At 51.4% G+C, this 24351-nt stretch overlaps 1 protein-coding gene across 2 annotated transcripts in view; it reads right to left on the bottom strand.

Annotated features, from left to right (window-relative positions):
* Positions 1–2904: 2904 nt before the first annotated feature.
* LOC146829634 (prostate stem cell antigen-like) overlaps positions 2905–24351 on the bottom strand; it is a 115550-nt gene continuing 94103 nt past the window's right edge. Inside the window, exon 4 of one of the 2 annotated variants that reach the window (XM_085606707.1) lies at positions 2905–3198. The gene's annotated coding sequence lies outside the window, so the exon portion shown is untranslated. Of the gene's footprint in view, positions 3199–4364; positions 4420–24351 lie in introns of those variants that run through there. The other variant, XM_085606708.1, reaches the window with a different exon arrangement.

Here is a 24351-nt window from a genome sequence, read left to right on the forward strand (position 1 = left end):
CATTGCAGAGGTTTGGCCCAGGTGCGGAGACTCCCCCATGACTGCGGGGCCTCCTCCACGAATGCAGAGACTCTCTCACAACTGCGGGGCCTCCATCATGGGTGCAGAGACTCCCCATGACTGCAGGGCCTCCTCCACGAGTGCAGAGGTCCTTTGTGGATCAGGCCCTAAGTGTACACGCCTGGATTTTTCCACGGGAACTATATTTTGTGTTTCATATTATACTGGCCTGACATGTAAAGTTCTAACCTGGGTGTAAATTGCTCCCTGACAAGCAGGAACATAGTAATATGTGTAGTTTCTGTACACTTTGAAAAGGAAGGTGTTGCCTTTAAAGTGTAGCACATTCCATTACACTGTGGTCGCAAGGTGATTTTCTTAACTCTCAAAAGTTCATACAACATTATTCGGAAAGAACAGTATTAGAGCTCTCCAGGGATGACCACTGTGCACATTGTCCTGTGGGTAACAGTGTTTCCAGCCACTTGCTCAGCGTATCGCCAATTGCCCTCACGTGACACTACAACATCACACAACCACACTCACTTCTTTTGTACTCACTGCATCCACTCACCTTTGTACTCTTACACTCAGGCCATCACATTCATATGACACGAGCACATCAGCTGCCAATGCACTGACCACATAGCCGTAATCACCTCACACTTGCCACATTTATTCTGTCACATTGACTGCCAATGTACTTGCCACCTAACCATCATCACATCACACTTGCAACATTTACAATATCACATTGACTAATGTTGCACTCACCGCATAGCCCTCATCACATCACACTTGCCACATTGTCCTCATCACATCACACTTGCTACATTTACAATATCACATTGACTGAAGTTGTACTCACCACATAGCCCTCATCATATCACACTCACCAAATTTACTATATCACATTGACTGCCATTGCACTCGCCACATAGCCTTCATCACATCACACTTGCCATATTTACACTATCACAGTGACTGCCATTACGCTTTGCATAAAGCCCTCATCACATCACATGGCCTATTTACCCTATTACATTGACTGCCATTGCACTAGCCACATAGCCCTCAGTATGTATGACGTTACATTGCAGACAGTCTCAACGCATGGCTTTACAACGCGGTCATTACAACAAACGTGTCATTACCACACATGCCAATACATCGCAATCCATTTCAACGACTTGCTGTAGGGGGCACGCTGGACTTAGGAATAGTATTAATTACTATTCCTACTCCAGTTTGCGCAACAGCAGGGAAGGTGTTGGATTTAAAATCCAACGTATTCCCTGGTGTTGCATGCCCCCTACAGCAAGTCGTTGATACAACTTGTGATGTAATGGCACACATGGTAACAACGCGGTCGTTTTAACGACCTCGTTGTAAAGCCATTGCGTTGTGGAAAAAGCATTGTAAATGCTGTTTCCCAGCCCTCATCAAATCACACTCGCCACATTCGACTCACTATATCACATTTGCAACTACACAATCATAGACACATACCATCACATATTGCTGTTGTAGTCGCAGCGTCACCCTCACCACACAACATTGACACTATCACTCTTGGGCTATCACACTGAAATAATCAAGATGACCCAGATCACAGTCATTGTATCAGTGTCATTTACATGCTGCTTCCATAAACAACGTCATGTTCCAAGGGACAATGTTTCAGTCCCCGTCAGCCATTGGCTCTCTGCTCTGTGACCAATAGCATTGTGCTTGCACACATGTGCACATCTACATTAAAATGAGTGGCAGGGCTTGTGGGCCATTGCTTTTCTGATCCTTTTTTCTTTCCATTCTTTATCCTATTTTTAATTATTTTTGGTCACTCTTGTTTAAACTATTTTTTTCAGGCTTTAGCAAGTCAAAGCCAAAGTTGGTGCCAATTAAGATCATATTTCCCTGTGATGTTTATTAAAAATAAAAAGGGGATTCTATTGTGCAAGGAATCACCTACACCATTCTACTATAATTGTTTCTGATGGTTAATTTTTTTTCAAAAGTAACATTTTTTATTTCAAGCATTTGCCACCACGTTTAGACAGTGATAAGTTTTCTTTTTAATTTGTGCCACATGCATGTAATAACAATATAAGTGCTAAATAAAATAAAATTGACAAAGCTGACGGCTGCACCTTTCATCACACCAGATTCACCGTACGCTGGCCCTTATCAAGGAGGCCCATGCAGCCACACTGCACATGTTCATTCTTTCCTAGGACCAGACATCACTTTATGCCCTGAAGAAGTTCATTGCATATGAGGGAAACGCGTTGGCTGGCAATTTTCCTTATTTGGACTCTCAGAAAATAAAAAAATCCATTAAGAAATCCTAACCAAGACTATATGACATATTGAAAACTATTTTTACTTAACGGGTGGTGTACCACTCCATATCTTGGGCTCATCCCTCCTCTGCTTCGCAGCTGGCACCCAACAACGGCAGGTGCTGGAGTAGCTTGTGCACACCCACCTGGATTTGTTGAATCAAATGCAAAGGGAAAACAGCAGGGGAGTGCGGTCATAGCGTCCGCCGTTGCCTGTAAACTGTATTCTGCTTAGAATAAAATTGCACCATCTAGCCAAGGACAGACCTATTGGTTGTGCCAATGCTTGTTTCAGGAGAGTCTTGAGGAAACCAAGCACAAATGACCAGGATGTTTTTCTTCAGTTCGTAATTGTCAGGTGGGGAGAGCTGCTGATCAGATCCTCAGTACCAGCAGGATTGACTCAGCCTTTCGACCTTGCAGTGCTGATAAATCGAGTATCTAAAATGGTAAATACTATGGCCAAGATAACACAGAGAGCATTTGCTGATATCAAAACTTCACTGGTAAACCCAGCACTATAAGAGAAGAAGCAGGACTGGAACCCAAGATGTTGTTTCACTGACCTTGAAGTCAAATAAACGCCACACAGCATGAGAAGTCTGATATTTATTCATCAATTACAGAATTAGAGGATGAGTCTGTTTTGATTTATTGTATAAGTACAAGGAGGTGAGATGAAGTCTGTTTTCATATTGTTTAAGTCTGTGACGAAGTCAGCATTTATTTTTTACGTTTAAAAGTGTAGAAAGGGGGCCTTCATTCTGATTTAACATGTTTTTATCCTTAATTTATCTTCTTTATTGACGTAGGTGACACACGTAGTCTGGCCCCCTTTGATCTGCTGCATTCCAACCTAAGGAAAAAAGTAATAACATTGTCTTATTTTAAGTGACTAAAATGAAATTCAATGCTGATTTTCACTGAATTTAAAAAAAGGAATGCATGTTATTGCAGTTTCTTAGATTTGTAGCACTGGCAATAACCACAATAGGTTGTACTAATCTTACAAAGGCTAGAGGCATCTTCCCAGGAGCTCTCAAAACAGACCCGATCCTCCCACTCCTGAAAACTCTACATTAAACCCTGAGGACTTCTCCAACTACTGACTCATCACGCACTTATCCTTCACCAGATCACTGAAAATGTACTGTATGCTCAACTCCAGGATGACATCAGTGCTCGCTATCTCCTTCCTGACTACGCATCAGGATTCTGATCTTGCCGCAGCACCAAGACTGTTCACGTACACATTGTAGATGATGCCCTCCTGGGATCAGATGTAGATGACTCCTGCCTCCTGGTACTGCTGGACATCTCTCCATCTTCCACACAGTCAACCACCCCACCCTCATACACACTCTGAAGTCCCAACCTAGATTTCCTGGCATTTTCTTTCACAGGATCTCTGTCTGCTTTTTTAGTACCAGTTTGATCACATGAACACCTCCAAGTGTCAAAAGATCCCTATCACCTGTGGATTCCCCCAGGGCTTCATACTGTTCCCTGTCATATTCAGTCTCAACTGGGAGCCTGTTGGGGCTGTCCTCACAGAGCATCAAGACGCATCAATGCACAGATGATACACAACGTGGCTCAACAGTCTCCTCTTTCAGATCGCCAAGGAACCAAACCCAGCCTGCACATCATAAAAAACAAACATGGATGACCAGCACCGACCTTGAGATCCACCTGAACTTTGACAGCATTGAAGCCTAATTTCACTGAAATCCAAGACACTTGGATTCATCTTGGATGCCAACCTCATCCCCAAGGAACACATCGAAAAAACAAGTCTTCCTGGTAGCAGGTCTCTCTTCTAAAGAAAGGACACAGTTTCCTTCCTGTTACTCTACCAGCTTAGTACTTGCACTTAATGTCTTATGCTGAACATGTTCACATCACCCCCATCCTGATGGAACTCCATAGGCTCCCCCGCGCCAGCCAACACCATATTCAAAGCAGCTGCAGAATTGATTAGGGAGTTATGGGAGAAACCCTGCATTTCTTGCAGATAAGCTCACCATTTCTCGTGGTTTGTGGCACACTTGCAATCAGGACCCCATCAGACTGCAGACTAAAAAATTAAGAAACAACAGCAGGGTTTTAAGTCTATGCACGCAGGATCTCGAATGACTTCCCTGCATCGATCCTAACTGTCTCAACGCTGCTCTGATTCACAAAAGAGCTGAAGATGCTCTTCTTTCAAGAACACGACATCGCAGTGCATTAACCATCCTCAACCCAGTTCCATCTCCTCTCACTCATTGACTTTCTGCCCGTCTTTGACCATGTACAGCGCTCCGCTGCCTGTTTGGCTTTGTTTGCGCCCTACAAATGCCATAGACATACAGATTAAACAGCTGAATCTGAAGTGCTCGAATCTAAACTTTTGGCCTTTCGGTGTCTCACTGATATCTCCAAGGAGTTCACAGCTCACTGTGCTATCGTAAGTGCAATGGGCAGTGCTTTTCAAAACCCATGAATAAAAAATATACAGTCTTAAAACACTCGAAAATTCCAAACTTATTCTATCAATGCAGATGAGAAAGTCAGTCACACATCGGGCTCAATTCAAAAAGGTCCTTCCAAGCATCCATTTCACACAGTCATGTGACTTTCTCTTTTTGTGTCTGTGCTCCACACTTTCCCCCTGCTAGATATCAGAGATGCTTAAAATAAACCATAGAGGAAACTTCCAATAATGAAATACATGTTCTGGGTTCAAGCAGAGAACAAGACAGAGGTCGAAGATAGGACCAATCTCATAGTTTGTACCTTCAACACTGAAAGGGTAGCTCAGTCTACAGTGACTGTGGTAAACTCAACCTAGAGGTCACCTAGAGGGGACAATGTGGCAGATAGTTCTCAATGGGAATCATGGAGTCTGGACAGACTGCTTTATCCTCTTCAGCTGGACTGTTGTGTAAAGATGGATGCTCCTGCTTTAAATACAAGATGGTGGGTCTTCAATCATTGTTTGTGTGTGTGGCTGTATGAATGGGCGGGGGAAGTATATCTAGATGATCTATGGAGTGAATGATCATTGATTGAGAGATTTCAGCACCTTAGGGACCACTCCCTAACGTGGAGCGCAAGAGCCAGATTGCGCCCGAGCTGCAGCCTGATGATGGACGAGCCTAGTCAAGCAACAGCTTTCCTGACATAAGTAAACAGACACAGAAGTGAATCGGATCAAGAGGGAACATAAGAGCAAACTATCGCTGAGATGCAATCAGACCAGGCTCATGGAAGCCTTTGTGGGGTAGGCACAGCGCCTTAAAGTTTACACCTTGAGCACCCAGAAGCCAATGAAGCTTGTGGTTGTGTCATGAATCATGGCACACTTTACTCACATTGATTATTTTCTAAACTGCCTGGTTCTGGGGAAGTTGCAGTTTACTGATGACATTGGGATTACAGCCTCAAGCAGCAGATGTTCTGATAATGGCATCTTGACAAGATGCATCCCCAACACAGACGTCCGTAGAATGTAAGGTAATAAGACCACCTAAAAATCATCAGATGGAAACAAGAGAAGCACTGTTTCACTGCTTCGGAAGGAAGAGTTCTCTGTCAATCCAGAATCCAATGTTATTGGTTTTATAAACAGGTATCGGTGAGGACTCACCCCGCTGGGACAACAAGTATGGTACTAGTGTTATCCTGGTCTAACAGAATCCTCTCTCTTGTTGCCACTTAGGCATAGTTAGTAGATAGGCACAATGGAGAGAATGTCAAAGCTCAGATAGTGGTTGATGAAAATGCTTGTGTGTTATCTACATAGGGAGCTGGCACCAGGCCAAGAAAAACCAACGATGACCAGGAAGGGCTGCGTGGACATGTTAAAGAGAACTGGGCATAAATGCCCTGTGGGACTCTCCAGGGAACTGCCATCAGTTTACAATCACAAACACAAGGAGATGTTGGACAGAGCGCTGAAACTTTTCAAACACTCACCCCCAGTCACAGATCTGGGTTGAAACCATCATTGTTCTTTAGCTCACTTCGCCACCCCAGTTCAGACCCAGCTATATGCAAATCATCTATGATTGGGCTAGGGAGCCCCACACACTGAGAGAAGAGTTCTGCCATGTTGAGAAGAGGCAGAATAGCTGCAGATGCCGTTATTAAAGGGTAAAGTCGCACAACCACACCATGTCCTGACACCATCTCATTGCAGTGATAAGGATTAGATTCAGTTTCTATCACAGACATAAAAAACATCAAGAATGCATGAGGGACTGTGTACCCAAAGCAAAGATGAATGGCAACTCTCAGACATGGTGTTCAAGTTGTGTTCAAGGAGCTCCTTGTTGGTACTGACAGGTAAATATTAGGAATTATGGCAAGGTTTGAGAATAAGGTAAAATTAATCAACCAATATGAAAAGGAGAACACCGGATTAGTGATTTTTTAAGAGATTTGTAGGAGTGCGTACTGATGTGAGCAGAACCTAAAACCAGTGAAATATGTCTCTTTACGGGGTTTCAAACAGAAAGAGAGCTAGCCAGAGCCTAGAGATAGACAGTTAGGTGCCGATTCCGATCCTGGAGAAACCGGGTACGAACCGTCGGACGGAGCATATTCTCCGTCCGACGCGTACCTGGTTGTAACAAAATACAAACATGGAAGTACGATTCGCACGGAAATACAATTTCCATACGATTCGTACAAAACACCCACCGACGAAAATATACATACAAATGTGATTCGTGAAAGCGCCGACGTGACGTCGGGACGCATGCAGCCTGTGTTTCACGAACCAGGAAGTACGATTCGTACCGACGTCATCCCGCACGGAGAATATTTTCCGGCAGCCAAAAACTGCCACGAAATCAGGACGACGCAAACAAGGAGTACCTGCACGCGACGGACAGACATGGACCCGAACCTATGGGTCATCCCGGCCCTCATAGCAGTCGATCTCCTCTACAGGTTCCGACGCAGATGCCGCAGGTCAGAACAACAAAGGGGGTGTGGGGGCAGGAGCAGGGGCAGGCCACAAAACCCCCACCCAAGTCACACAGCACACATGCCCTGGACATACCTGACCCCCAGGCCCTGGTCACTACGAGGGGGTGGGGGCTTGTCCAGCAAAGCCAGCGTCCGCCAAAACGACGCGAACCGGCAACACAACAATACAGGTACGTCCCGTACCCACGCCTTAAGAGCGTGGGTACGAGTCGTACCACGCCCACACCTACGTCACCCTAACAATGGCGGGACGGCTCGTACCCACGTGGCAAAGGCCTGGGTACGGGCCGCACAAGCATTCTACAGCGTGGGTACGGATATGTACGGACCGTACCCCCACCCGCGTATGCATGGAGCGTACCCCCCACCCCAACAGTGTACGTATGGACCGTACCCCCACCCGCGTATGTATGGAGCGTACCCCCCACCCCAACAGTGTATGTATGCACCGTACACTCACCCGCGTATGTATGGAGCGTACCCCCACCCCAACAGTGTATGTACGTACCCTGCACTCACCCGTGTATGTATGGAACGTACCCCCACACCAACAGTGTATGTACGGACCGTACACTCACCCGCGTATGTATGGAGCGTACCCCCACCCCAACAGTGTATGTACGCACCGTACCCCCACCCGTGTGTGTCCACCAGTGTATGTACGGACCGTACCCCCATCCGCGTATGCATGGAGCGTACCCCCCACCCCAACAGTGTACGTACGGACCGTACCCCCACCCGTGTATGTATGGAGCATACCCCCCACCCCAACAGTGTACATACGGACCGTAACACCACCCCCGTATGTATGGAGCGTACCCCCCACCCCAACAGTGTACGTACGGACCGTACCCCCACCCCCGTATGTATGGAGCGTACCCCCCACCCCAACAGTGTACGTACGGACCGTACCCCCACCTGCGTATGCATGGAGTGTACCCCCCACCCCAACAGTGTATGTATGCACCGTACACTCACCCGCGTATGTATGGAGCGTACCCCCACCCCAACAGTGTATGTACGTACCCTGCACTCACCCGCGTATGTATGGAACGTACCCCCACAGCAACAGTGTATGTACGGACCGTACACTCACCCGCGTATGTATGGAGCGTACCCCCACCCCAACAGTGTATGTACGCACCGTACCCCCACCCGTGTGTGTCCACCAGTGTATGTACGCACCGTACCCCCACCCACGTATGTATGGAGCGTACCCCCACCCCAACAGTGTATGTACGGACCGTACCCCCACCCGTGTATGTCCACCAGTGTATGTACGGACCGTACCCCCATCCGCGTATGCATGGAGCGTACCCCCCACCCCAACAGTGTACGTACAGACCGTACCCCCACCCGTGTATGTATGGAGCATACCCCCCACCCCAACAGTGTACGTACGGACCGTAACACCACCCCCGTATGTATGGAGCGTACCCCCCACCCCAACAGTGTACGTACGGACCGTACCCCCAGCCCCGTATGTATGGAGCGTACCCCCCACCCCAACAGTGTATGTACGGACCGTAACACCACCCCCGTATGTATGGAGCGTACCCCCCACCCCAACAGTGTACGTACGGACCGTACCCCCACCTGCGTATGCATGGAGTGTACCCCCACCCCAACAGTGTACGTACGGACCGTAACACCACCCCGTATGTATGGAGCGTACCCCCCACCCCAACAGTGTACGTACGGACCGTAACACCACCCCCGTATGTATGGGGCATACCCCCCACCCCAACAGTGTACGTACGGACCGTACCCCCACCCCCGTATGTATGGAGCGTACCCCCCACCCCAACAGTGTACTTACGGACCGTAACACCACCCCCCGTATGTATGGAGCATACCCCCCACCCCAACAGTGTACGTACGGACCGTACCCCCACCCGCGTATGCATGGAGCGTACCCACACCCCAACAGTGTACGTACGGACCGTACCCCCACCCGCGTATGCATGGAGCGAACCGACACCCGTGTATGTTCGAAGCGTACATATCCTGATATAGGAGGGTTGGGTGCAGAGTCCTCCCAGCAGTGCCCGGACATAAGAGGGGTGGGTGCAGATTCCTCCCAGCAGTGCCCAGACACAGGAGGGGTGGGTGCAGATTCCTCCCAGCAGTGTCCAGACACAGGAGGGATGGGTGCAGATTCCTCCCAGCAGTGCCCAGACACAGGAGGGGTGGGTGCAGATTCCTCCCAGCAGTGCCCAGACACAGGAGGGGTGGGTGCAGATTCCTCCCAGCAGTGCCCAGACACAGGAGGGGTGGGTGCAGATTCCTCCCAGCAGTGTCCAGACACAGGAGGGATGGGTGCAGATTCCTCCCAGCAGTGCCCAGACACAGGAGGGGTGGGTGCAGATTCCTCCCAGCAGTGCCCAGACACAGGAGGGGTAGGTGCAGATTCCTCCCAGCAGTGCCCGGACATAAGAGGGGTGGGTGCAGATTCCTCCCAGCAGTGGCCAGACATGAGAGGGGTGGGTGCAGATTCCTGCCAGCAGTGCCCGGACATAAGAGGGGTGGGTGCAGATTCCTCCCAGCAGTGCCCAGACACAGGAGGGGTGGGTGCAGATTCCTCCCAGCAGTGCCCGGACATAAGAGGGGTGGGTGCAGATTCCTCCCAGCAGTGCCCAGACACAGGAGGGGTGGGTGCCTAACACCCCCAGCAGTGCCCCTGGAAAGAAAAGGGTGGAGTACCCACAGACCCAATGCCCACAAATGTCAGTCAGGTGCACAAAGACCCTGCAGTACATGTACCACATGTGTGCGAGGCTGGGAGTACACACATGCATAGCGCCTAAAAGAAAACATGTCCACATGAAGTCATGTCAACAGACTACATACACAAGTACAGTGACCACCAAGGAGGCCACGAATGACACAGGTGGAGACATCGCTCAGCATGCATGGCCAAAGTTTAACGAGTCCGTCACACACCCAGCCAATGTAGACACAGCTCAGCACCACATATTGGAATGACCCTGCAGGGAAGATGTCAGGTTACACAGAGGAAGGAACACACCTTGGGACGATGTCACCATGCAGTAACTGCTTACATGAACAAAGTAATGTAGCCAACAGCTTGTGATGGCACACAGATACCAGGGTCCACCCTATGACCAGCACAAGACTACATTTCCCACACACTCAACACATTATCACCGCCACAAATCATGGAGTAGGTCCACCAACAGCAATACCAGATAAACAGTAGTGTTCTATTAAAAAAAAAAATTGCTTTATTCAGCAGGATGTAAGTAATAATCCTCAGAAATGTCAATACATACAAGGCCCATAGGGCAGTCCATGACTCCAATCCGGATGGGGGACACAGTGGGACGCGTGTCCCCTAGCTTGCCTGCACAGTCAGACTCCTTAGTCTTCCACAGGGGGGGGCATCATGTGGGGGGGAAGGACCAGGCACCGCAGGGACAGGAGGGCCAAGGGTAGGCGTCGTGGGTGCAGGGACGGAGGACTCCACCACAGGGGGTGGGGCAGCGCCAAAGGTGGAGGTCAGGATGGCGCTGCCACCTTAGCAAGGTCCCCCAGCGTCTCCCCTGCACCCGAAGGAACCACAGGCCCCAAGGAGGGGGGGGGTCGGAGGGATGGGTCGCAGCGCCACTGGGGGAGGGTGTGGACAGGGGGGGGCTCAACTCCCCTGCCGGTGTTCTTCCTCCACCGCTTGTGGGGTGGTGCCACACTGGGGCTGATGGACAGACTGGGTAGGACTGACCCTGTATCCGACTCTTGGCCAGGAGAGCTGAGGGGAGGGGATTTGGAGGGAGTGGATTTTGTGGAATGCGGACTCCCACTCTGGCTGCGTGTCTTACGTTTGCCCCCCGACCCAGTGGGTGTGCCTACTTCACCCTGTGTGTGCGTGCCAGGAGGTGTGCTTTTGACCTTCCCTGCTGGTGTGGTGCCTGTTTCTGTTGTGGTGGGTGCATGCTGACGTCTGGGTGTACGTGGGACAGGCATGGGAGTGGGAAGTGTGGATGGGGCAGGGGTAGGGGGTTGGACGAAGCGCTGCAGGAGACCCACTGCTGCAGTCAGTGTCGAGTCAATGGACCTCAGCAAGTTGCGTTGGTCAGCCTGCGATGATAAAATGCCCTCCAAGTATGCCTCCATGTTGTTCAGCACTCGGCTGTGGCCATGGAGGACATTAAGCATCGCAGCCTGACCAACCTGCAACTGCCGCTGGATGTCCACAGACTCGGCATTGGCGGCAGCAGTGGAGACAGGGGCAGGGGGTGTGGTGCCTGGCAGGAAGGAGACATGTGGTGACCGAGCACGCTGGGAAGGGACACGAGCAAGTGGGAGGCGGCTGATGGCAATGGAGGGGGCGGGGAGAGATGTTGTGCTGCTGTCAGCTGGTGAAGCAGCCTCCGCCCACTCGGAGAGCTCAGCCTCGGACCCGTCAGCTTCATATTCTGTGGTGGCAGTGGACAGGTCCTCCGGCTCACTCCCCTGGGCCTCAGTTCCACTCGATGTGCCAGCCAAGATGTCACTGCTGGCACTGGTGCTCGGTCCCTCCGCACGGTCTGTGCTGATGTCTCCATCCGTGTCCCCTGACGATGCTGTGGGCAAGGTGAAGAGACAGGAATTAATCATACACCTGTATACATATGTCACATGAGTCCAATCTACATGGGTTACAGTGCATAGCCTGAAAAGAAAGATGAGTAACATCTACAATACAAGGTACATATGTAGGCCCTGCAACACACAGTTGGTTGGCCCACCATGCCACTGAGAAACTATGGAGAGCATGACACAATTGCAAATGACATGAAAAGGATTTTGACAGAGGAGCCAGGCTCTGGGGACAATCCAGCACTGCATCTGCACCACACAGCGTTGCCGAAAATAGGGATGAGCAGGGACCATATCCATGAACTTGAGGCACATGCTGCATAGGTAATACTGAAAAACATGCCCACCATGACTGGGTCACTGCACCTTGAGTGTATGTCCAGACAAACATCACACACTGGCCAGACCTAGCAAGGAGATTTCAGGTATTGACATGTAGGCCTTTCCCGCACCAACCACCCCCTACATGAGACAATTTGTTGAGACACAGGAAGCACTTACATCTCTTAGTCTGGGTGAAATACACATGGGCTGCAAAAAATCAAGATTGGACACAAGATACCCCAGGTGCGCCTGTCCAAATATATCATGTACAAATGGGCATCATCAGATGACTGTAACAAGACACACAAGCCCTGGCCACCGTGAGTATGAACAAGGAAAGTCAGGTCAGGCTGTACAGTGGACACTTGTAGTGCATTTTACGTCAATATACATGGTGCCAGGGGACAATGGCACAGAGCACAACCTATGCTGTAGACACTGAGAGTGTCCACATCTTGTGATGACACACATGACACCTAGGAAAATATGCCCCAGGGGACAGTAGTGGCCACACAACTCCATGGTCCTGAATGGGAATGACTACAACACACGCCACCATCCCTGCACTATGCGTATCGCACACTCATGCACATCATGTCACAGGCCACAACATAGGACATGCGTGCTGTAAGGCATTACAATTGAGAGACATACTCCCATGTCTGGACTCAGCATCAGTGCCAACTGACATGGAACCCACAAGTACTGAACTGGACAGGGCACAGGCAAGGTCCCCAAACCTGTTACACACCACCCCCACACATGATGCTACAGGCATTGGTCACGTGGATGAACTGCCAGCCTAGATAACCTTGTGAAAGAGTGACTACACACAGACCAGGGAACACATGGCAAGGAGGGGAAGGGAGGCAGGAGAGCAGCGCTATACTGTGGGTAACAGGATCTGCAGAGCACATTTAAACCCTGGCAGTGTATCCATGCAACTGCGCACTTACAAATGCTGGTGACACACAACAAACACACATGTACCTACCCCCTTCCTGCTGCTGCTTCTCCCGTAAGTGCCTGTCCAGGTCTGGAAAGACCACCGCCAGCACACGCTTGTGGATGTGGGTCAGACGGCAGGGCGCCCACGGTTCTTATGGGTCTCAGGTGAGTCCCCCAGCAGGACCCGTGCGATCCTCCACGTCCAGCACCGGATATCCTGCCAGCGTTTTCTCACCTGGGCCAGGCGCCGCTTGCGACCCTCCATCCTCCTCACGGCACTGACGGCGTTCATCCAGATCTGCTTCTTGGCAGAGGCGCCTACCTGTGAAGATGAACAAGTGACACTACATCAATACACCTGGCACATGTCACAGAGACACATATTAGAACAATTTTGCTGGTTACAACAAGGCATAGTATGCAGCCAAAGCATTGCACCTTTGTCATAGGGACATTATCCTCTGGGGAAGGGCAAAGGCACTACGTGCCATTGAAAGTACACAGGTGGAATGAGGGCAACTACACAATCAATGATCCAGGCTCACACTGTGCATCAGAAGCTACACCAGGATTATGTGCAGGACCTCAAAGCAGTCACATGCCACAGGCCACTGACGCTACCTCAGCAGAGTACACAGACACACACAGGCACAGGACATTCACCTGCCATTGGCAACTGCAGCTACAAACCTCACTCTGCACATGTGCCACTAGACTGGGTGGGGTAACAGGTGTGGGGATGGCTCATCACGGCAGACACACATCACTGTTCCCTGCTCACAGCAGATGGCCAGGGCATACCCATCCCTCATGCAGCTGTTGTGCTACACTCCACATATGCACCCACCCACATGACAGGGGACTTACACACACACCGATGTCCAGGGTACGAACACATCATGTGGACACACTCAGCACAGCTGCACGACACAAACACACATCTGTGGGTACAGTCACCTGTCACACTGGGGTGACCACAGAATCACATGAGGACTGTAGAAACAACATTCCCAGGAGGATTAGAGAGGCAGAATATGGCATGCACCATGCAGTGATTGTCACTGTGAACACAATGCAAGTGAGGACAGCAGACATGCACCACAGCATGTTCTGGCTGGGAGACATCAGGAATTCCCCCCCCTGGGACCCACTCTACAGTACAATGCATATATGTCACACCTGGACACAATGCCAGGAGTGACAGTCACAAAAAAGGGACACAGTCTGTGCTAGTGGACTCAGCACTCACCTGAAACCCTGGTCGGCCATACAGCATGGGATACTGTGGGAGGATGACATCCAGCAATGCTAGATTCTCCTCCAGGGTGAAAGGCTGGGCCCTCTCCACAGACCTTGACATGGTGCCAGGGAATCACGAGCAGCAGCAGTGTAGTTGAATCCAAAGATGTGCAGGCAAGTGCTCTCTCATGGGACCTGGCTGCCTTATATCTGCCTCGCTGGCCTGTTTCATGCACAGGAGTACAGAGTGATTGGTCACTCACATTTGCATCCTATGTTTCCTCCAATCCCTTTAAACCTACTCCAGTGAGGTGGTTAGATTTTTTTACAATTCAGCATGTTGTCATTTCAACAACAACTTTGCAAAAAAGTAGATTCTTCCAAACCGATTTTTGCAGACCACCTGATTAAAAAAATTCAAACTTTAAACTCGGTCTCCATGGCAACCAGCATGCATCTCTGGCTTAATACTTGTCCCTCATGTGTCCCCTATGTAATTTGGATATTCACACACAGGTACGGTGCGTTCCGGGGCCCTAGGGCACCCCAAATGCATAGCAACGGGCCGTACACGCGTGTGTATGGTCCGTATCACTATGGGTACGCATACGCGAGCAAACCCATAGTGATACGGGCCGTACACCCGCGTGTACGCTCACTATCACTATGGGTGTGCTCGCGTATGCGTACCCATGGGGATACGGACCGTACACACGCGTGTACGCTCACTATCACTATGGGTACGCATACGCGAGCAAACCCATAGTGATACGGGCCGTACACCCGCGTGTACGCTCACTATCACTATGGGTGTGCTCGCGTATGCGTACCTATAGGGATACGGACCGTACACCCGCCTGTACGCTCACTATCACTATGGGTGTGCTCGCGTATGCGTACCCATAGGGATACGGACCGTACACCCGCGTGTACGCTCACTATCACTATGGGTGTGCTCGCGTATGCGTACCCATAGTGATACGGACCGTACACACGCGTGTACGCTCACTATCACTATGGGTACGCATACGCGAGCAAACCCATAGTGATACGGGCCGTACACCCGCGTGTACGCTCACTATCACTATGAGTGTGCTGGTGTATGCGTACCCATAGGGATACGGGCCGTACACCCGCGTGTACGCTCACTATCACTATGGGTGTGCTCGCGTATGCGTACCCATAGTGATACGGACCGTACACACGCGTGTACGCTCACTATCACTATGGGTGTGCTCGCGTATGCGTACCCATAGTGATAGTGAACATGCACACGCCCTCAGAGCGAATGTACGGTGTCTTTCACACATAACAGTGGTGACAGGCAGCACACAGACAGGAATGGAGCTGACATACTTGTCCATGGATGGACATCAAGGCATTGTCTGTGCAGTACTACATGTGTGGGGCACAGGTGTGAAAGGCTGTGATGTGGCACTTTACTCCTGAGTTGTGAAGGCAATAGATGTATGATGAGATGTGTACTGATGTTATGTGTGAAGGTGCACTATGTGCCAGACATGCCCTTCACTCCTTTGACATGTGTGCATGTCGTACAGAACACTTGAGATAAGCGTCACTGGCATGGCACAGTCAACAACACACGCAAGTGTCCCCTGATGCCCGCTACAGGGGTTACCACACCTGACATGTGACTACCCACGTTGCACGATGTGACTATGTCATGTATGTGTGGTGTGTTCCCATTAGCTTGCTGTTGGTGTTCCCTCAAATGCATCTGCAGTTGCTGCAACCAACATGTGTCTGTGTGTAGATGGCCATGGCACACTCTTACGCACACCAGGCCACATGTGGTATCGGATGTAAGGTGTGTATGTATGCATGGGACACGGAGTAGCGTAACAAGGACCTGTCTGCATACTCTCAATGTATGTGTTATCAGTCATGACATGTACACCTTCATGGCAAGGTGTGTGGGCTGTCCTAGTGTTATGTCATGTGACCTGTGGCTCTAGTGTCCCCCTACCTGTCTCTGCAATCAACATCCTACATCTGCTGATATGTTGATGTATGTCACTCCTGTATTGCGTCTGGCTGTTCACTTACACTGGGACACAGCTAGTCCCATGCCATGGGATGTGGAGGTTCACAATCCCCGTGTGTAGCTGGGTCTTGGTAGGAGTGTCACCTGGCAGCCATACGTGTCCAGGGCATGTCGCACATACCTGACTCCATATGTAGCATATGTGTATTGACAGATTAACATGTGCTCAGTACATAGAAATTGTTGTTGTGGTGCACTCACTCTTCCTTGTCACTTCCAAATTACTGCAGAGCGCCGCCTCTTCCCCGACCAATTCCGGACTTGGCTGACATGCGGGAGAATGACTGTATACGTTGCTACCACTTCTCTCAACCGTTGATTGAGGAGTTGAAAGCAAGGCTGGCACCACACCTGCAACCGCTGCACAGGTATCCTACGGCACTGACACCCAAGCAGAAGGTAATGGCAGCCCTACATTTTTTTGCCACGGGTACCTTTCAAAATACCATAGCTCATGTTGGTGGCATGTCCCAGACCATGTTCAGCCGTGTGCTGCATGATTTTTTGGAGGCCATGTTGCTTCACCTGGATGAGTTCATTAAGTTCCCAACTCCTGAACAGTTGACAGGTGTCAAGCGTGGATTCTATGCCCTGGGAGGGATGCCCCATGTCATTGGGTCCATAGATGGGACACATGTGGCTTTGGTACCACCAGAGGCACAGGAGGTAGCCTTCCATAATCGCAAGCACTACCACTCCATCAATGCCCTTGTGGTGTGTCTGTCCAACATGGTGATTTCACATGTCTGTGCTCGTTTTCCAGGATCAGCAGACGATGCCTACATCATGAGGCGTAGCTGGGTGCCTGAAATGATGACGCAGCTGCGCAACGAAGGAGCATGTGTTGTTGGTGGGTACACTCTGTCTGTCCTGTATTTTGCGTAGACTTCCTGCCCGACTGCTTCTCCTGTCCTACTTTTGTCCATGTGTTTTCCATGTAGGGGACGCTGGCTATCCCAACATGGCATGGCTGATCACACCTCTCCGCAAACCCAGCACGCTGGCCCAGCTCCGCTACAACACCGCCCATGGCCGGACAAGGCGAGTGATAGAGAGGACATTTGGCCTCCTGAAGAGCCGATTCAGGTGCCTACACAAGACCGGCGGCGCCCTCCCATATGCCCCGGTGAAGGTCTGCAAAATCTTCATGGTCTGCTGCATGCTGCACAACATGGCAGTTGAGAAAGCTGTGCCACTCATCCTGGATCAAGATGATCAGGACCATCCACCCGTGGAGGACGAAGGGCTTGGCAATGGGGCTAGTGATGTGGAGGATGTGGAGCCGCAACAGGACATCCAGAGTCGGCTAATACGCGACTTCTTTGCTTAGTGGTGAGTATCAGTGTCTGAGTGTGCATGCATTGGTCCCTGTGTGACATGTGTTGCTATGTGTGTGTCCATCTGCATGTATGCCACGTGAGTCAGAGGTGTGTGTGGATGTGTCACTCGAGTGATGGTGCCAGTGATGGGTGTGTTTCCGCAGTCATAAATGTGACCTAGCATGTTGTCATCCTTATATGTGTCGAGTACATGCACATGCAAGTGGATGGGCTTTTTGTGGCTGACTTCTTGTGTGTCTCTCATCCCCAGGTACTTGCGCATGCCGTCTGCTGGTTGCATTGTTGTGGCACTGCTATTCCTCATGGACACGTCATCGTGTGCTGACTCAGCGTTACACGCACGGCCAAGTTTGGAAATCTCCTTAGGGTAAGGGATGCATCAGGGGTGTATTGGGTGTGGCAGTTGTTTACGATGTGTGCACACTGCCCCTGTCGATGTTTGGTTCCTCTGCAGACATGTCGCATCACCATGGGACACATGACATGTAGGTGGATTCACCTGAATGGATGGTCAGACTTGTTGACAGTCATCTGTAATGGGATAGTGGATTGTGATGAAGGCATCAATGTGTGTAACACTGCCCTCGGACACATACGGTTTGCATTGGCTTGACATGGTGTGGGACTTCCACATCAGAGGATCAATGGTGTATGGCAGCCTCTCCGTGAGCAGCAGGGGGTGTTTAGCTGTTACCCGACACTTGTGTGCCAGTTCCATGGATATCAAGCATTAGTGGTGCAGAAGGGGGGTGCCAGTGTTGGACCCACATGTTACTCCACATGACCTGTGTATGTGTACTCCGAGTTGCCTCTGCATTCCGGAATACATGACTAATAAAGGTGTCCCTATGCCTCCAAGGTACCTCTTCTCAGTCAATGCTGGTGTGTTGCCACGGTGCATACGGCATGTCTGGCATGGTTCTCAGTGATAGTGGCTATGTGTCTATGTGTAGAGTAGCAAGATGCAAGCTGTTTGTCTGGGATAGACTCTGTACTGTGCATGATGTCCATGACTGTGTGGGTATTGTGACATGTGCCATCCCCATGCATCCAACGTTGGCCAGGCCACCATTCTCTGCATCCACCTGACTCAAGCTTGCAGGACATGGTTCTGCCACCTGTCTACACATACCTGGGTGCCCCCAGGACGCTCCACATGATCCCTGACCTCTGCGCATGACTGTTGCTGTACTCAATATGGCTGTCGGCACGGTTGTGCGGCCACCCCCTGAGCTGGTCAGGACCATCACGGGTGTGTATGGTGCTCCATGTCTGTCTTGGCTAATACATTGTGACCCATGTGTGTCCTGTGCCAGACTCAGGCCCCAGGATATGGATGGTTGAAGTCATATGAGAACTCAGGCATGGTTAGACTTTACAGGACACATGTCATGTAATAATGCAAAATGTAGGCATCATCTCTTGATTGTGACAGTTTTTATTTGTCTAGGGGTACGTGTTGGGGGGGGTATGACAAGAGGGGCTTTCCGGGTGTGTAGAATCCAAAGTTCACTGGGGGAGTTGGTATCCTTGCCATTGGAAATCATCAGAGTCCATGCCACAGTCTTTGTCAACATTGGTCAGACAGTGATCATCAAGTCCATGTGGCAGAGAATGTCATTTGCTGATGTGATGCTGTTGGGCCAGTGGGCCAGGTGCCAGGCCAGGTGTCCTGGGAGATGGTGCTGTTGCGCTGACCCTCACGGTCTTTTCTGTGGACGACCCGCCCTCCTGCTGGAACCCTCAGAAGCAGGCCGTGACGATGTTTGGGATGCTCCGTCGGATGTATCCTCCTCCTCCTGATCGCTCCCTGTGGGTGGTGATGTTCTTCGCCTGGTGGCACAGGGAGGGTTGCCCATGTTGTCGGCTATCCGACGGAGTGAACGGTTTATTCCCATGAGCACCGTCACGAGCTCAGCCTGTCTGTCCTCCATCCGTCCTTGGTGTCGCTGTTGACAGGCATGTTGCTCCACATGTTGCTGGGCCTGCTGGGTCTTGATCTCCTCGAGGGTCCCCTTCATCTCGTTGAGGGTGGACACAACCTGGCTCATGCCCGTGGTGTCCTGCCGGTATGTGTTCAGGATGTTTCTTACATGGGAATATACCGGTTCCGCAGCCAACTGGTCAGGCTCGCGCCTCCGCCGTCCTCCACTCCCACCACCCCTGCCCACTTGCGCCTGGCCTGCCCTTGTGGGCACATCGGGTCTCCGGGACCCCTGAGGGGTGGCATTTGCGTTGTCGCCTGCCTCCTCCTGGGTGCCCGGTACACCGTGTCCCTCCTGGTCAGACTGGCTGCGTTGTGGTGGTGGGGCAGGGATCCTGGGTGTCTCCTGGGATGTGGCAGGAGTGGGGGTGGTGGTTGGCCCAGTTGTACCTGACGCAGGTGCTGCAGGTGGTTGGACACCAGAGGGGCCAGGTTGGTCGGGGTCGTCCACAGAGTTGTGAGAGTCGTCGCTGCCAGTGGGATCGTCATCCTGCAGAGCTAGGTCCTGTGAGTCTTCCCCCCCAGTGTTGGGGGGTGATCCACGACGTTGACCTGTGTGTGAGAGAGACAATGTTATTTTTGTTCCATGCAACATCCATGTTTCCTTCCTTTCACAGTTGGCACATTTCCTCTGGGTATTTGGATATGTCTTGCATTCCACTCACGGTGCACTTGTGCATGGGTATGTCCCTTGGCCACAGCTTTTGAGACTTTACCTATGTGTGACACAGTCTTACTTGCTGCGTCAATTGTGACTGCAGTCAGCAGTGGAGTGAGCAGGTGTGGCGAGCCATGCATTGGCGCATTCCGTGTTGCACTGTACATGGGCAAATGGAGTTGTTCCACACACTTATATAAAGTAGGTAGCTGGCGTTGTGCTTGTGCACAGGTTGACACATGGCCCAGTGTTTTGCCATGGAGAAGAGAGGGGGATTCAGGCACTGGCCACCCTTGTCTACATGCACGCAGTCCACCTGCTGACGGGCAGACATTCCCACGCCACCCAGGGGTGAATTGGTCTCCCTGTGTCTCCCTTTCTCCCTCCCTCTCTGTCCCCCTCTCCCTCCCTCCCTGTGTCAGCCTCCTCCCTCTGTCCGTCTCCCTGTGTCTCCCTCCCTCTCTGTCCCCCTCTCCCTCCCTCCCTGTGTCATCCTCCTCCCTCTGTCCGTCTCGCTGTGTCTCCCTCCCTCTCTTTCCCCCTCTCCCTCCCTCTGTCTGTCACCCTCTGTCACCTCAGCCCAGCTTCCTAGGCACACAGAGTTTGCAGGTCTTTGAATGGCCCTTGGCTTGTTCATGTGAGTTTGTTTCTGATCTCCAGGCACCCATTGGGTGTAGTGTCTGTGTCTGCGCTGCTGCTGTGGTGGTGTGTGCTGCCACTCTTTCACAGTGTTGGCTGTTCATTAGCTGCTGTCATGTGCAAAAAGTGCCTTCACCCCCATGTCTTCATGCAAGGCATCCGCCATTTGCAGGCAAGTCTTTCCTGTGTGGGGACACACTGTTTGTCTGGCTGTGACCTAGGCCCTATGGGCTGAGGGCATAGTTGTCTGCTTCTGAGTTGCACTATGTGATTTTTGAGGCCCACACTCCCGCCATCCGGGTTACCGTGTCTTGTGTTGGTGTTTTCTGTGGCCTGTGACTTGGCATTGTCTAGCTGGGTGCATGGGGCATGGTGGCGCTAGTGGCATGTGCGTGTTTATGGAGTGTGGTTGAGTCATGCGATAGCTTTGGGGTGGTTGCGTGCATGATTGTGAGTTTGGTTGTGGATGACGTTCCCCCCATGTGATGTGAGTTGTTTGTGTACTCACCAGGCTCTCGGAGTCCTTCTACTCCCTCCACTCCCACCACCGGCAGCGTGGCCATCACCTTCTCCTCCCAGGGATGGTATTGTACGGGTCTGCGGGGCGGCCCTCCTCCAGTGGTGTTGGCCTGGGTATGTTCCTCGGTCATTTTGGCTCGGACCCTCCTCCGCAGATCGTACCACCTGGCTTGGCATTCATGCCTGGTCCTTCTGGTGGACCCAACAGCATTCACAGCATCGACTATCGTCTGCCACATGGCTGATTTTTCGGAAATGCTGGTCTGTCTGACCAATGTTCCAAAGAGGTGTGGCTCGACTCTGATGATTTCTTCGACGAGGACCTCCAACTCTCGGCTAGTGAACTTTGGATTCTTGTTAGTGGGCATGGTGAGGGGTATGGGTGTGGATGGTTGTGGGGGGTGTGGGTGTGGATGGTTGTGGGTGTGTGGGTGTGGTTGTGCAGGTGTGTGTGTGAATGTGATAAGGGGGTGTTTGTGAAGGTGGTTGTGTGAAGCTGTGCAGGTGTAAGGTGTAGTGGAGTTTGTAGTATGGTGCAGTTGTTTCTCTGTGTGGTCTGGCAGCAGTGGGTCTATTGCAAAGGATCATGGTTTGTGTGTGTTGGGCCTTTTTATTGGTCCATTGGTGGGTGTGGCTGTGTTTGAACTTTGGGTGGGTGTGTTATAAGGAGTGGTTGTGTTTTGGGCCTCTGTTTGGGAGTTTGGCAGTTGCAGGTCAGTGAATAGGTTGTATTTGTGCTTGTTGGACATGTTTTGTGGCTTTGTGCGATTCAAATGGAGTCTTCTTGTGTTGTTTTGCTTTGTCCTGGTTGTGTACGTGTGTTTTTAGCGTCTGTACGGTGCGTACATCGGCCATTTTGTTGTACAGTGCTGTCCTTGTCTGTGGCTTGGTACGACTCGTACATGCGCCATGTTGGGTGAGGGTGCTGGTGTTGGGGCCTGGGGTGCGCTCCGTACTTAGACTGGTGGGGTGGGGGTACGCTCCATACATACGCGGATGAGAGTACGGTCCGTACATACACTGTTGGGGTGGGGGGTACGCTCCATACATACGCGGGTGGGGGTACGGTCCGTCCATACACTGTTGGGGTGGGGGTACGCTCCATACATACGCGGGTGGGGGTACGGTGCGTACATACACTGTTGGGGTGGGGGTACGCTCCATACATACGCGGGTGGGGGTACGGTGCGTACATACACTGTTGTGGTGGGGGTACGCTCCATACATATGCGGGTGAGGGTACGGTGCGTACATACACTGGTGGACATACACGGGTGGGGGTACGGTCCTTACATACACTGTTGGGGTGGGGGTACGCTCCATACATACGCGGGTGGGGGTACGGTGCGTACATACACTGGTGGACATACACGGGTGGGGGTACGGTCCGTACATACACTGTTGGGGTGGGGGTACGCTCCATACATACGCGGGTGGGGGTACGGTGCGTACATACACTGGTGGACATACACGGGTGGGGGTACGGTGCGTACATACACTGTTGGGGTGGGGATACGCTCCATTCATACGCGGGTGAGTGAACGGTCCGTACATACACTGTTGGGGTGGGGGTACGCTCCATACATACGCGGGTGGGGGTACGGTGTGTACATACACCTGTGGACATACACGGGTGGGGGTACGGTGCGTACATACACTGTTGGGGTGGGGGTACGCTCCATTCATACGCGGGTGAGTGTACGGTCCGTACATACACTGTTGGGGTGGGGGTACGCTCCATACATACGCGGGTGGGGGTTCGGCGCGTACATTCGAGGTCTGGGGGTTGGTTCGGCGCGTACATAAGGGGGCGGGGGGGGTGGTTCGGCGCGTACATACGGGGGCTGGGGGGGGTGGTTCGGTGCGTACATACGGGGGCTGGGGGGTGGTTCGGCGCGCACATACGGGGGCTGGGGGGGTGTTCGGCGCGTATGTGGGCACATGTCTCCATGGTTGCTATGGGAGTTCGGTGCGGACGGTGTTTTTTCCATACGGTTGTAACATCGGATGCACGGGACGGATCGTACTTGCGCGGTCGGACTTCACTTTTCACATTTGTACGGTAAATCGTCCGGGGACGTGTCGGACACATTTTCCGACCCGAGGACGTGTGGGGAAATATTTCCAATGCGATTCGTATGGACTTTTTCCCATGCGAATCGTACTTGGCAGTTTGTACGGCACTTGTACGATTCGTACGGTAAAAAGACCGGATACGAGTCGTACGGGGATAATTTTTACCGGATCGGAATCGGCACCTTAGTGTCTCTTTAAGAGGGTTGTAGGTGCAAAAGGGCTGAGCAGAGTTAGGAGTTAAAGGATTAGTGTCACCTTAAAAAGTTCATAAAAGGAGGCTAGCTGAAGAGAGCTGATAGTTGGAAGGTTATTGGTCCAGATTGGTGGGAGCTGGTGAGCAGAGTACAACTGAGATACAGAGGGTTAATACCACTTTAGGAGAAATGGAGGAGCAGGGGAGCTTAGCAGAACTCAGAAATAAGTGTAGTGTCCCTTTAATGCAGGAAAGAGCCCTAAAATTAGTTAGTGTCTCTTGAAGTGGTTTGTAAGAGCAGGAGCCCTGAGCCCTGAGTACAGTCATGAAATCAATGGTATGTAGCACCTTAAGAAGTTTCAAAGAGCAAGCAAGCTAAGCAGAGCTCGCAGAAGAAAGGTAAGTGCCAATTTGAGTTGTGGAGGGTTAGGAGAGCGCAGCAGAGATCAGA

This window comes from Triturus cristatus, chromosome 5_2 (genome assembly GCF_964204655.1).
Source record: "Triturus cristatus chromosome 5_2, aTriCri1.1, whole genome shotgun sequence".
NCBI classification, from domain to species: Eukaryota; Metazoa; Chordata; class Amphibia; order Caudata; family Salamandridae; genus Triturus; species Triturus cristatus.